The sequence below is a fragment of the Mus caroli genome, unplaced genomic scaffold (genome assembly GCF_978045245.1).
Source record: "Mus caroli unplaced genomic scaffold, Mus_caroli_1 scaffold_4, whole genome shotgun sequence".
NCBI lineage: Eukaryota > Metazoa > Chordata > Mammalia > Rodentia > Muridae > Mus > Mus caroli.
Window position 1 is genome coordinate 60851067 of NW_028227259.1, and position 15786 is coordinate 60866852.

At 38.0% G+C, this 15786-nt stretch overlaps 1 long non-coding RNA gene across 3 annotated transcripts in view; it reads left to right on the plus strand.

Moving 5' to 3' along the window:
• LOC110295405 (uncharacterized) overlaps positions 1–13183 on the plus strand; it is a 50185-nt gene extending 37002 nt beyond the window's left edge. Inside the window, exons 3-7 of one of the 3 annotated variants that reach the window (XR_015046835.1) lie at positions 1963–2035; positions 2149–2264; positions 2389–2497; positions 12556–12671; positions 13083–13183. This is a non-coding gene — a long non-coding RNA (uncharacterized LOC110295405). Of the gene's footprint in view, positions 1–1962; positions 2036–2148; positions 2265–2388; positions 2498–12555 lie in introns of all 3 variants that reach the window. The other 2 variants (XR_002378059.2, XR_002378060.2) reach the window with 2 other exon arrangements.
• The last annotated feature ends 2603 nt before the right edge of the window (positions 13184–15786 follow it).

The following is a 15786-nucleotide window of genomic DNA, read 5'->3' on the forward strand; positions in this document are numbered from 1 at the left end:
AGGGATCCAGGTTAGTTGTGACTGCTGGTCTTTCTGTAGGGTCACCCTCCTTCTCAGCTTCTTCTAGCTTTTCCCTAACTCAACCACTGGGTCACAAGCTTCTGTCCATTGATTGGTTGTAAATATACACTTACTCTTTCAACTGCTTGATGGACCTTTCAGAGGACAGTCATGATAGGCCACTGTTTGTAAGCACACCATAGCATCAGTAATAGTGTCAGGCCTTGGGTCCTCTCCCTGAGCTGGATCCCAATTTGTCCCTGACACTGCACATCCTTTTTCTCAGGCTCTTCTCTATTTTTGTTCTTGCACTTCTTTCAGACAGGAACAATTCTGGTCAGAGTCTTAACTATGATATGGCAACCCTTCCACATGATGCTCTGTCTTTCTTCTGGAAGAGGACTATATAAGTTCCTTCTTCCTGCCGTAGGACATTTCATTTAAGGTTCCTTCATTTGAGTCCTGAGAGTCTCTCAAGCTAAGTGTTCTGTTTCTATGATGTTGCTATAATAAAACATTCTTTCCAAATGTGATGTGGCAAGGAAAGGACTTATTGGAGTCCCAATCCAGGTTTCTATAGAAGTCAGGAGAAAATCTTAAGACAAGAATTTTTGGGCAGAATCCACATAGGAACTGATTGCTGGCTTGCTCTCTGGATGATCTAGATGCTCTTAGCTAGATTTTGTTCTTTCAATACATATTCCAGGACCACACAGCTAGGAAATGGAACCCCAAAGTGGGATGAGCTCTTCCTATCAATTGACAGTCAAGACAACAAGACAACCCCTCACAACCCCTCACAAACATGCCCACCCACCTACTCACATGATAAACACAATTATTCAGTTGGTACTGATTTATTTTCTTCATGTGATTATAGAATGTGTGAAGTTGACTGTAAATACTAACTAGAAAAGATTGGCAAACAGGAAGTGAATACTAACTGAACTAACTTAATTATGCATAGTCTGGCAAATCATTATACCTCTGTAGATGTTAGAATTTCAAAAAAGAAAGAAATTATTTTTCCTGGCTATACGTCTCATGCTACATTCCCACAAATAACTATCCAATGGCTACTGCCTCCAGTCATTCACAAAAATGCTACTGACTCCAGTTTTTTACTAGCTAATACCAGATATTAGATTGGTAGCTTCATTGAGGATGCAAATTCTATAGCATTTAAAAACTCTGGGCTTAAATGGATCACTGAGGTGCTATTCCACACTTACTAGCATCTTTCACCCAGTCTTTCTTTTGTACCTCATTCTTCTACATCAACTGGAATACAATCTCACTGTAAACAGAGCAAAGATGTAGGCCATTTCATCTATGGTATACTTTCCTTGAGCCTTTGATCTACAACTTGAGTAGAAGGAAGAAAAACCACATCTCATACATGGAGATGAAATGGAAAAAATTTGGCTCCTCTGAATGAAATATCCATCCCTCCAAGAGATGCAACTGTGGGCCTTTAATTGTTATTTTTTATAGCCAACATTACATGAGAACAATGTGTGCATTGGTAATTGGTGTGTGGGAAATGGAATGTCTTCTTGCTTACTGAGGAGCTCAATGGCCAATTTCAGGTAAACAGGACTGAACTGAACACTAACACAACCTAGTTACACTTTTAATTAAATGACATGGTACAACAAAGTTACACAATTAGACTGTGATATGCCTAGGCTGAAAATCCAATTTCCAGGAACTTGGTACAATAGTCTTTTGAAAACACTCTAAGAACTCTCTAAAGTGTTTTTATATGAAACAAAGAAAAAAAAGAATACTTATAAATAAATGTGCAAAATTATTACTCTGTTATGATGTACATATACTCATATGCACATTTCCATTACATTCAATGATCACTTTTGAGCATAAACTAGACTTGATACTTTTAAGTATTCTTTTGAAAATGCAAACAAACTCGTCTTTACCTTTGTATATTTTTGTGCTAAGGAGAAAGCATCCTTTGCTGCAAGTGACAGTCAACACTTTTTCAATTGTGCCAAAGAACTGAATCTAAGAGAAGGTAAGAAAAGGAAGGTTGTGCTGATTAGATGGTTTTCTTTAGTGCTAAAGCACATTTGTAATTTGATAAATGTAATCTGTTGACCTTACCGTCCTTGTTTACTGTGGTTTCAGCATCACAAAACCCACACAGTTACCATGAAGATCAGTCCTGATTGTGGTCTTTCCATGCCTCCCAGTGGCCTCTGAGAAATGCCAGTCCTGATTTAAATTGCCATCACAAGACTAATGTTAGTAGACTCACTGCTCTAGCTTTCACTGCTGCTCTGAAGTGGAGCTTCCTCCTATCTGAAATTTAGACTCAGAATTTACTACTTAAAACTTAGCCTGTTAAAACATGTTTTCTGTTCACAGCACAGATGCAAACACAATGAAGAGCTGATCTAGTGGAAGGATTCAGATAGATTTCTCCTCCATGAACTTGAAATAAATGATATTCAACATTTGTACAGATATCTCAAAGGTAAGTGAATAAAATAGATGTCTTTGGTAAAGTTACTACTGTTCACTTAGAAAGATTTATTTTTCCTTATTCACTAACCCGAAATCTCAAAAGACATTGAGTTAAGGAATATTTCAGCAAATTGATAGGTTAGTCCACATCAAGAGATATCTTGATAATTATCTCCTGACTTGTGTGCTGTTTAAAAATCTTTTGTAAAATACTTTCTACTTTATACCATAATTTTGCTATTTTCATGAATTATAATCAGCTATGCAAACCCAAAAGGGTCATGACCTATGGGCTGAGATCCACTACTCTAGAACTTGGTTGATACCCTTTCCTTCTTCTTTTCTTCCCCCTACATGTCTTTTTTTTCTAAAACTGTCTTCTAGGTATATTTTTTGAAGATTTATTTATTTTATGTATTTTATGTATTTTATGTCTATGAGTGTTCTGTCTGCATGCATGTCTGCATGCCAGAATAGGGCACTGGATCCCACTCTCGATGGTTGTGAGGCACCATGTGTTTGCTGAAAATAAAACTCAGGACATCCAGAAGAGCACCCAGTGATTTTAACCTCTAAGATATCTTTCCATTCCTCTTCCTCCTCATCCTCGTTATTATTGTCATCATCATCATCATCAATGTTGTATTCATCATCATTATCGTCATCATCATCACTATTACTCTTACTATTGCTATTACTATTATTATTATGATTGTGGAGACAAGTTCTCAGTGGATAATCCTAGCTGCCCTGAAAGTCCCTTTGAAGACCAGACCGGACTTGAACTCACAGAGATCCATATGCTTCTGTCTCCAAAGTGCTAGGATTAAAAGGGTGTGCATCATTCCCATCTTCCATGCCCAATGTCTCTTAAAGCATCTAACTTTACTAGTAGAGATTGCAGCCTTTATTACCTTTTCTATTTCCCACCAACTGTGGTAAAACTTGTGTTTATAATACTTAAAATGAAATCAAACGAAGACTGAAAATTTTCAATGTATTTTGTGGATAATTTTACTGAAGTCACTTTAAAGAAAACCAGAAAGGGGGACTATGAATTGGCAGTAAAGCAAAGCTGCATCCTTTAGCAGCATACTTTGATATTTAGGAATCACCTTGAGTAGGAAAAAAACAAGAGGAAAAAGATAAGGAAGACACCTTCAATATATCACCCAGTGATAACCATCAGGGAGCAAATGAGTGTAAGGTAACACAGCAAATTCAGTAGCTCAACTGACGGCCATTTACCTACCTATACACTGTGCTTTGAAGACTTATGAATCATAAAATAATCTTTTGAAAGGACTTGCATAAATTTTAAGTATGGATAATGTCATCTTCAATTTTTTAACTATTAAAGTAGATTCTTTGCTGATTATATTTATTTATTAAAGTTATAATTTAATTGCATTTTTCACTTCCATTCCCCACTCCAACCCTCCCATGTAACCTTCCCAAGTCTCCTTCAAATTCAAGGTCTCTTCTATTCACCAACTATTATTGAATGCATATATATATGCATATATATATATATATACATACATACACACACATATATATAACAAATATTATATATATATGTGTGTGTGTGTATATTCCTAAACATATCCTCTTCAGTTTATATACTATTACTTGTAAATATGTTTGTTTTCAAGGCTGATAATTTAGTATTGTACAACCAATTGATGTGCTTTTCACTGGTGAAGACTACCTCTCCCATTTCCAGTCTTCCTTGCATGCCTATAGCTCCTTTTGAAGTAAGAGAGCAGAGGCCTGAGCAGGCAATAGGAGGCCCATGTAACTATGCACATAGAAGCCTGAGCTGACCAACTCAGGAACTACTACTGAGGCACAGTTCTTTGAGTCAATCCATGCCAACATCTACTCCATCTATGAGTTGCTGGAGCTGGTTCTGCAGAACCAGATGTCATTACTGAACAGGGCCTTTCCTATGCCCACTGGCTGGCCATCAGCCTGGGGCCCCTGAAGCTGCAGCTGTTGCTATTTGCCGTGATGGGAGTGTTGGGTAGTGCTGTTGCCCACAAGCTATAAGCACAAAGGTCCTGTCCAGAAAATATTCAGTGGGCTGGCAGGGAGAGCTGGGAGAAGTACGAAGCCTGGAGCTCTTAGAGAACCTACCTCTACCACCACCACCACCACCACCACCACCACCACCACCACCATCACCACCACCACCACAGGCCCTGCCAAGCTGCAACAGCATCCTACCTCAGGGCACCAACAGGATACCCAAGACAACTCTCAGCAATTGTCTAGTATTTATGGTGCTTCAGAAACTAGAATCCTTGAACAGTGTAAAGCTGTTTGAGGAAAAAGACTGTGGTATGACACACTGCTATTTCCAATGCCACTGTAAAAATAAATATGCAATGGAGAGTTGGGAAAGCAGGAGAATCAAAGCATAAGAATGTCCTTGGTCTGGGCTGCCACTAGAGGCCTGGTGCACATCCCTAGTCTGAGATATTATAGAGTCTGTGGGTAAGGCTGCCACTAGAGGCCATGTAGCTGGACGGGGCCTGTATTGATGCTTCAGGCCATGTTGATGCTCATCATGTGGCCATATTGATGTTTGTCATCCAGGCTGCTGCTGGGTGCCAGGTTGGGATATGTGGTCCTACTCGCATATTATGTCCTTTGTCTATACTGTCACCAAGGACCATGGTGAGGTCTGTGGCCCATTTTGGTAACAGAGGTCATGTGGATGTTCATGGTCATCAGCAGAAAACCCTGTCCACATCAATGATCCTTGTTCCTGCTGAAACCATGTGGGCATCAATGATCCTTGCTCCTGATGACTGTGAAAAGCAAAGGAGCTACTTTTGTCGATAACTGTAGACTCGCAGATGAAAAAGAGAATTAAACAGGGAATCTGTGACAACCAGTACCCTCCCTATCCTCAATGAAACAGCTTAGACAGGAGGCCAGAGAAGAGAACTCTTAGGAATTGTGATAAGGATCCTGAAATGTGGCTCTCCACAATTGATGGCTTCTGGTAAGAGTGGGTGTGGGGCAGGATTCAGTATCCTTTAAGGGGCTGACCACTTGAAATTTGACTGTGCCCCAGTGAGTATAAGAGAATATAAATTGGGCTTCTCATTTTTTTGTTATTTTGTTTTGTTTATGTTTGATTGTTTGGGTTTTTGTTGTTGACATTGTTGTTTGGTTTTTTACCCCCTTTTTCCTTCCTTCCTTCCTTCCTTCCTTCCTTCCTTCCTTCCTTCCTTCCTTCCTTCCTTCCTTCCTTCCTTCCTTCCTCTCTCTCTCTCTCTCTCTCTCCCTTTTTTCTTTCTTTCTTTCTTTCTTTCTTTCTTTCTTTCTTTCTTTCTTTCTTTCTTTCTTTCCTTCTTTTCTTCCTTTTTTGGCGGGGGTCATAAGGGTTGAGATATGGACCTGGAAGTACTGGGAAGTGAGTATGATCAGGGTGCATTATGTGAAATTCCCAAATCAATAAAAATATTATGTTGGAGAAAATGAAAGAGAATGTGGAAAAAGAATAAAGGGAAACAGGAATGATTCTAATCTTCACAAGACAAAAATGACTGTGGAGTGGATTACTATAAAGAAAACAATCATTTTCTCGTGTTTTGGAATTGTTTTCACAAATTTGTGAACTCAATTTCCTTCAGTGTTTTGACATTGTTCTTAAATAAAATTTAGAACCTGTCACATGTGCAAGCTTCCATGCACAGATGAGTCACTGATTCTCAAACATCTTAGCTCAGTTTTCTCACGTTTGCAGTCTTGGACAGTTTGAAACTCTACGGAAATCTAGTTTCTACTGCAGGGCCTTTGTATATCACTCACAAGTCTCCTTTTACTAGCAATCATGTGTTCCCCTTCTCGACCTCTTTTTAATCTCTCCTGTTTGCATTTATATAGCAAGTGAAGGTGATGGGTTCAATGAATTTTAACTGAAACTTAAATCTTCTGATGTTGGGAATATGTTTTAATTAATTAAGTAATGCATAGTGTCTATGAGGAAGGCAAAGTTCTTGAACTCAAAAATGACCATTTACCATTTAACTTTTCATCTAGTTCTTAAGCTAGTACAGAAGAAATAGTCTACACTTGTGTTTTTAGATCAACCATATTTAAATTATTTCACTGATAACTTAGAAACTACTAAAAGTCTGAAATTTGTGAGGAATTACCCAATGAATGGTGTGGTATGGTTTCTGAGCTTGCCTGATTTGGAGTAATGATAAGTTTAGACAGGGAATGCTCTCAAGGAATGGTTAGGATATTCACTTTGTAAACCTCCATCTGTCAGTCTGTTGGAATTGAATACTAGGATACTATAAAAGTAACATTTATTTGCCTGATGTAAATGTCATCTTTGAGACTGCCTGCTGAATAAGCTCATCCTTTAAAGTTCTTCCTAAACTTTGACTGCCTGCTTCAACTCAGGTGTTCTGGTTCAAACTCCTCTCCAAGTTTACTGATTCAAATTGGCTTCTCTTGGCTTCACACCAATGGCTCCAGGCCTCAAACTAATTCTGGCAATTTTTTGTTTTAATCTTCTGGATCCTTCTGATTCTCTGGCTTCAACTACCTCTGTTCAAACTCAGGAATAAAACAACTCAACTCCACTGTACACACTGAACTCTACCAAATTAAACTGAATGGAACTCAACTGAACTCTACTGCATTGCCTGAGCTCAATGGCCCTTCACCTGATTGGCTCTCTCTCCCCGCACTGATCTTAGTCTTTCCTGTCTGTTCTCCCAAAAGTTGGATATATCCTAACTCTGACGGATTCTTTCAAATCTTTCTCTGATTTGTCACTTTGAGTGCCCCTCAACTAGATATCACTTTCAAACATGGCTGCTTCCTTCTGTAAACGAATTTTATCTGAAAATTGTGTACTAAGGGGATGTTTGTATTCTGACTAGAGGGATTAAATATGTGTGTTGTTTGTCTGCATTCCAGCTAGATCACACAGACCTGGACTTTTGATGTGATCTCTTGCTAGAGCAAACACGTTGCTGGATTAAAATTCCTCTACAGAACAATATCACCACATACTCTTCTTGGGGAAATGCAGGTTGAGCTCTGAGAAAGTAGTGTCACAAAAAAGTGAATGTTTGTTTTGTTTTCTTTCTACCAATAGCTAGGGCAAAAAAAGATATTCAGAGGACAAAACTGAGAGGATTTATAAGAGTGGTAGCTGTGTTATTTTCAGAGGGGATGTAAAGGAAACAAGCAAAAGACAAAACAAAAGATCTGACCCCTTCCTTGCTCACAGAAATTAAGCCTGTATCTCTGCCACACCAGTACCTTGCCTCTATCCTTGCCTTGACTGCTTGCTTCATTTGTCTCTTTATTATGATTTATCTCCTTCCATGTTCTTTGTTTTCCTTCTACTAGCTTTGAGTTCCCCTAAGGACAGAATCATATATTTTTGTCAATGATTTCACAAATGCAGACAAGTGCTTTACAACAATTTTAAGATCATTTGGGGAAAGAAAGTTTTAACTGTTCAGTGCAGTGTACTTTCTTCACCATAAAATAATAAAAAACAAATAATCCAAGTGTTATACTATTCTGAGCTGGGGATATAGCTCAGTTTGTAAAATACTTCCCTAGCTTGCATAAAGCTTTAACGCTGGTCCCTAGACCTATATAAATTGTGCAAGGTGACTTGCTTTGAATCACAGAATTCAAGAGATCGGGCCAAAGGATTTCAATTTCAACAGCATCTTCAGTTACATAAAAAGCTCAACACTAGCCTATGCTAAATGAATCTCTGTTTCAAGAGAGCAAATCAAATTAGAGCAGGCATTATAATATCCTGACTTTGTGTTAAGCACATTTGATTTTTATTCTGTTTTCAATGTTTGAAATATAGTTTATGTGATAAACAAATAATTTAATTCTCCACTAGTTGTTTAATTGTTTTGCCAATTATTTGGGGAAATGCAACATTACATTGTGAGCCATATAAGGACAGAGCCATGATTGTCCAACTTCATTGAATAACATCATCTGGCACCTGGGTAACTTAGTGAGAAGCAGAGTGATTGATAGTACCTTTAGCACTTAGAAACATTTAATAGTTGGATATTCATCAGGAACAGTGAACATGGGTATGACTGTTTCTACCTCTGTCAAGTTACTTCGCCAACCTGGACTTGGACTGAATCGCTTTGTCCATACATTTCCTATTAGAATGAATAAATGTTCTACCTAAGAAAAACATCCTGACACATGGCCTTTCAGATTGTGAAAGAGTCTTGGGATTTTTGTAGTGTTTTGATTTTATTGGGACAATATGACCAAATATTTAACAAAACTATAACACTTAAAAGTTATTGAGGCATACGGTGAAACACATAGATATAATTTTGACAGTAAGCTTATAATGAAATAGAAGTATACTTTTGAAACACCATCTATAAAATGATTGGTTCAACTCTGTTCAATATACTCCATTATTTAGACAGTTCAAGAATCAGCACTTTGTGATGAATACCCTTCATTAAAACTGTCATGGTAATAGGAAGCATATAGCTTATTTTCTAAAATGTTTGTTAAGAAACCTCAGTGATCTGAGTTTTGATCTCAAACACACTCATGTAAAAAGCCAAGTGTGGCAGAGGGCGCTTGGAAATCCGGCACCAATGGGGCAGAGACAGGTTGGTCCTGAGGAATGCTGGATATTCAATGTAACTAACACATTGGCTCAGTGTTCTGAAGACACTCTGTCAAGAAATAGTGGAAAGATTTAGGAAATGAGGAAGAAGAAGTGGACTTCTGTCTTCTGGTGAATACATTGAAGCATGACACATGCAAGGATACACATACATAAAAATAAGATAGCATACTTGTGTTTCTAGGTAACCTTGACAAACACATGCAAATGCAATTGAGAGATTCAAAAAGAACATTAGACATCCTTTGGTCGTGCAATTTTCCTTATTGGGCATAATTTTATGATTTTTTACTTTCTAGTATTAGGAAGAAAGTGTCTCTACTGGGGATTGCTCTCAGTACATCTCTGATAAAATGCCAGCATACTAACAGACTGATAGTAATGTCACCTTAAAATAAGTAACAGAAAAACTGAGGAGAATGGAGAAACCATTTTGAAGCGGCAGTATTTTGTTGAGACATACCCCTGGTTGGGATAAGATTGCCATTTTATTAAGGTACCAGTGCAGTGCCTACAAATATGAAGAACACAGGGAGTATACCCTTTGGAATGTAAAAAAATATATATATAAATAGAATTAAAAGAATTTAAGACTTCACTTAGAATGTCACTTTTTCCTTCAGTTTCCTTCCCAGTGTCTTTATTTCCAACATTGCTTTCAAACTAAGCTCCTCATCAAGGTTAACCCATTCCACAAATACTGTCAGGGTGAGCTATTAGACACTTAAATCTTACTGTACCATTCACCAGCTTAAAAATTTAAATGACTCTCCCTAAAGGAAACACAAACACACAAAGCCAAAGGAATTTGTGAACTTTCCTAAGTCTGCCTGCTATGTACCTCTTCTGTCTCTTTGGTCTCACATTACTTCGTTTAAGCTCCAAGAATCCAAGAATAAAATAAGTCTTTCCTTTCTGTTTTTAGACAGAGCCTCAATATATAACTCAGGCTGGCCATGAAATATACTGATGAATCTTCCTCAAGTTTTTGGTGTGAGGCTTTCTGGTGACAACCACGAACCTGAACTTTCCTGATTCTTTTAAGATTTTTTTGAATATAATATTAAATATGCTATCTGCTCTCTGGCAAACTGCCATTGGCTGTCTTTTCCTTTCTTATTCCCTGTTTCACATTTCTTTGTAACTCCATTTCTGCAAACTTTTCTGCATCTGAGTATGATCCCTTCAGGCTTAACATTCTCTCACTATTAACAGTCTAGTAGGATAGCAGCATAAACTTCACAGGTTGAAGTGGGGTCACCTGCGTTGGTTGGTCTTCCTCCGGTTCCCTGGTATAAAGAATGCAACATGAGCGGGCTATTATAAATTTCTTCTTAAAATACAATATTCTAATACAGAGTTGTCAAGTTTGTGCAGATCATGAAAACACACAAAGTAAAGTTTTTAGCATTGTAATTTTCAACTGGTAGGTTATAGAAATATTTGGATCTTATTTTCTTATAAAAATATTTTGATATACTATCTATGTCAATATTCTTTCATAATAATTGTGATGCAGGCATGCACATAAACATTTATGACATTCACTAAGTGATAAACAATATACATATATATTCAGTATGCTAAGTGTAGGTTTTGTTATTTTTATTAAGAAATCAAGAAACAGTTAGAAAGATATAAAATGATTGTCCACAGTAACAAACATTATATGTTCAGGTGCTGAATTTAGCCTTAAACACCCCAACTCCAGCTTTTGTAGTTCTATTCCAGAGTATCTCGATTTTCTTATCAGTCCATTTTCAGATTCTGACTTTGCTATATTGTGATTTTAACCTTTTTTTTTTAAATATTTTTTATTACATATTTTCCTCAATTACATTTCCAATGCTCTCCCAAAAGTCCCCCATACCCTCCCCCCCCCCCCACTTCCCTAACCACCCATTCCCATTTTTTGGCACTGGCATTCCCCTGTACTGGGGCATATAAAGTTTGTGTGTCCAATGGACCTCTCTTTCCAGTGATGGTCGACTAGGCCATCTTTTGATACATATGCAGCTATAGTCAAGAGCTCCCGGATACTGGTTAGTTCAGAATGTTGTTCCACCTACAGGGTTGCAGATCCCTTTAGCTACTTGGGTACTTTCTCTAGCTCCTCCATTGGGAGCCCTGTGATCCATCCAATAGTTGACTGTGAGCATCCACTTCTGTGTTAGCTAGGCCCTGGCATAGTCTCACAAGAGACAGCTATATCTGGAACCTTTCAGCAAAATCTTGCTAGTGTTTGCAATGGTGTCAGCGTTTGGAAGCTGATTATGGGATGGATCCCTGGATATGGCAGTCTCTAGATGGTCCATTCTTTCATCACAGCTCCAAACTTTGTCTCTGTAACTCCTTCCATGGGTGTTTTGTTCCCAATTCTAAGAAGGGGCACAGTGTCCCCACTTTGGTCTTCATTCTTCTTGAGTTTCATGCGTTTAGCAAATTGTATCTTATATCTTGGGTATCCTAAGTTTTGGGCTAATATCCACTTATCAGTGAGTACATATCGTTTGAGTTCCTTTGTGATTGTGTTACCTCACTCAGGATGATGCCCTCCAGGTCCATCCATTTGCCTAGGAATTTCATAAATTCATTCTTTTTAATAGCTGAGTAGTACTCCATTGTGTAAATGTACCACATTTTCTGTATCCATTCCTCTGTTGAGGGGCATCTGGGTTCTTTCCAGCTTCTGGCAATTATAAATAAGGCTGCTATGAACATAGTGGAGCATGTGTCCTTCTTACCTGTTGGGACATCTTCTGGATATATGCCCAGGAGAGGTATTGCTGGATCCTCCGGTAGTACTATGTCCAATTTTCTAAGGAAACGGCAGACTGATTTCCAGAGTGGTTGTACAAGCTTGCAATCCCACCAAAAATGGAGGAGTGTTCTTCTTTCTCCACATCCTCGCCAGCATCTGCTGTCACCTGAATTTTTGATCTTAGCCATTCTGACTGGTGTGAGGTGGAATCTCAGGGTTGTTTTGGTTTGCATTTCCCTGATGATTAAGGATGTTGAACATTTTAAAGAAACAATTCCATCTGCAAAATGAGAGAATATCTTGAGGTTTGCATAAGTTAAAGACAGACAATGACTGATAGATATATTAATGCTGCTTACATGATCTAAAGCAGAAATTAAACATAAATGGCTTCTTAATTCCTCTTATTTACCAACTATAGATCATGGGAAATAAATGTGTACACTATTTCATATTAGCTTACTGTTTGACTCAGATTCTTCAGATAGCATTAGCATAAGTCAAAACTGCATACTATAGACTGATGCAGAACCATGCCAGATCCCCACCTGCCAGGAATTTTGACCACTCCTCATAAGGGATCATGTTTTTCTAGGTCATAATGTGTAATAGTATGCCTGTATCTCTTCTACAGCTTTGTTCTTCATACTTCCATTGCCGAAGGTCAGATAGAAGAGAGAAAATAGCACAGCAAGCCATTTTGAGGGAAGCAAGAGGAAAAAAGAAGAAGAAAAGGAATGAAAGAAAATGGTCACAAAAATTTTTATTATAGTTCATTACTATTGTTATATTATTATTAGTTATGCTTAATATGAAGGACCCTAAGGGCTTCTTCCAGTCCCACACCCTCCTTACAGAGTCCCCCTCACACCTGGGCTCCAGGCTAGGCCAAGTTCCAGTCTCCAACCATAGGAACATTCTTGAGTAAAAAATTCTCAAGAAAACCATAGAATGCAATTACTGATAGTCACCTGACCCTCTGGAAAGTCCCAGGTAGAGTTCAAATGCATGTCATGATCTGCCCATGCTTGCTAGTCAACAGATTTAAAGGACAATATGCTTAGCCAATAAGTTTAAACTGCAACTTTGTTGATGTAATAACCTGTTCCCCTAAAAATGTATAAAAACTGCTTGTAATAGCCATTCTGGGTTGACTTCTAGCCACTCACCTGAGGGACTAATTGAAGGTTGACCTGATGCACCAGAAATTAAACCTTTGTTTGTACATCTATCTGCGTCTTGGGGTCTCACTCGGGAAACATCTAGAAGTAAGTACCACAGAGTGAGGGTTGGGGTCTTACAAATCTTTTACTATACCATGTATACAATTAATCTTATTCATATGCATGCATATGATTATATTTATATATGTATATATATATATATATTCCATGAGCATATAAAAATGCACTATATATATTTTATAGATGCTACACTGTGATCATGAGCTCACTGGGCATTTTAGAAATATATCTTGTGGCTGAGAGAGGACTACTGTAGTGTCATCTAGGCATTTACTCTGTTTTGAAAATTGCCATATTCTCTTTAATAAGACACAGATAATTCATCTTCTAAGGTCTGCATTTTTTCAACCTTTATGGGATGAACTGAACTCTCTCTGCTTTCCTCCGACTAAATTTCCATTTTTGTGTTTTGATGCTTCATATCAGATAATTGACCTTGACAGGGTGGCAATGTTGACCATTCCATACATCCCATCTATAGTCTAACTCATTAACTGGTAAGGATGATTAATAAGTAAAAATTTGGTTCCTGTGGTTATAGAAAAAGAAAAAGGAACTATTTCAAACTAAACTTTTTATCACCTTAATTTTTCAGTTAACATGTTAAGATATTCCTGTTGCCATTATTTCTGCTTTAAAATATACACCAGTTATTCTCAGAGTGCAAATAATTGTACAGGAAACAAAATGATTAGATGGGTGTGGGGAAACCCTGCTAATTAAGGCCACAGTCTACTATTACTTGATAGCTTCGCTGAGCTCATAGCAAAATAGCTAATTCTCTTTACCAGCAGCAGCACTTCTCCTTCTCTGACCTTGTCTAGGGAGCCTGACCCCCCCCCCACCACCCTCAACATGAGAAAGAGTGAGCAGTCCTTGGCAGACCTACAAGTTCAACTTTCTCTTTTCCCAGGTCAGAATCCACCCAGGAAGTACCTGGTATTCCTGAAATGCCTCTCCATACAAACGAGGCATTCACAGTACTTTAAACAGCAGCTAATAATTTCATTCTCCCTGAAAACTCCTTCCCATTTTCCAAAGCTCATATATAGCACTTTTCCACACCAAATAAAGTTTATGAGTATAGGTTTACCCCAAATAGAGCTATGCACACAAGCTAAGATTGGCTAAGAGATCTGTTTCACTGAAGACTGTGGTGGGAGGAGAAGGCTTTGTCTAAGAGAGTTGTAACATTAAGATCCACTACCATTCTGTCTCCTGCATCCCCAGTGGGACCTGAAGACCCCACTCATTATTGACTCCTCTTCATCCTTTCATCATGGAGTGCAGTGGAGGCTGAAATGGGAAGAAAACAGGATGATCCATGGCTGGTCACCAACTTGCACACCATAGAGGGGACTATTTTTACCAATATAGTATTTGTATTATTTCTATTGTACTCTAATCTGATGATGCATGAGCAGGCATTTGTGAATTCCAGTTGATTGACAATAACAAGTGATTGCTTTTGTGAAGGTTGGTTCTCTGGATTAGAAACTATTTCCAGTCTATGCTGTACTTAGAATCTTAAGATGTCTCTATGACTCCTCATTTGTCTTAAAGCACTTGAAACTAAATATACTAAACTTACCCTTCAAAGGGTCTGTCTTTGATCTATGGCAACATTCATCCAACAGCCTTTTATAGCTAGAAAAAAAAATAGTCTCAATATCCATCTTTGCTGGTAAGGTGATTTCTAAATCTACTGTGATATCATACACCGATAAATGACTTTAAAAGACAGGGAAATGTGCTTGAGGGAGGAGGAGTTATCTGATTTGATTTTCATTAAATAGAGAAGGAATTTTACATGAAAGTGACAGTTAAAGCAATCTGTGAGTGTTCTGACACAATTTTATTTGAGAATGAGAAATCGAGACAATATTGAGTGTTAAAACGGTGCCTCTGTTTGTTGGCTCAGTAATCTTACAGACTGCTTAATCTGGGCTTTGGATTTTGAAATTGAGTCCAGCCCCTGTACTTTCATAATGGCCTCCTTTTATTTATGCACCTACCCATTGTCTGTGAAGTCAGGTAAGAGCTACAAATCAAAGGGCATATTCTTGTTCCCTGTCACATGCCCTGCTCCTTAAACATTAGAATAAACAGATGAGGCTTGGCCAAAGCTGTTGTCAGCAACACACTGCTTCCAGTGGCAATAAATCTCCCACTAATGACGTTAGGGAATAGAGCTGGTCTTTTGTACTGTCTTTCCTCACTGCTCTATTTTAAGGCGATGCCTCTGCAAACAAACACTTCTATAATGTGCGGTATTACATGGTGTGAAATAAGCTGGGTCCATTAGCATGGTGTGAAACTGGGTCTTAGAACAATAAAGGGATATATTGTGATGTGGACAGCTGGGGAAATACTGCTCTGAACCACATAAGCACACTGACAAAAGACAGCCTGGCTTAGTTTTCTTTATAAAAGCCTTCACATGTTTCTACATTTAGTAAAAAGTGACCCTCTTGAACTCAGTCTGAATGATATTAAAATGCTGACAGAGAGACAAAAATGAAATGTCTGCCAAAACATTTTCCATCAATACTGATGTTTTCTATTTATTTTGCCCTAGATGAGAAAGAATAACTGAATTAGGAAACTTGGCGTTTGTAATT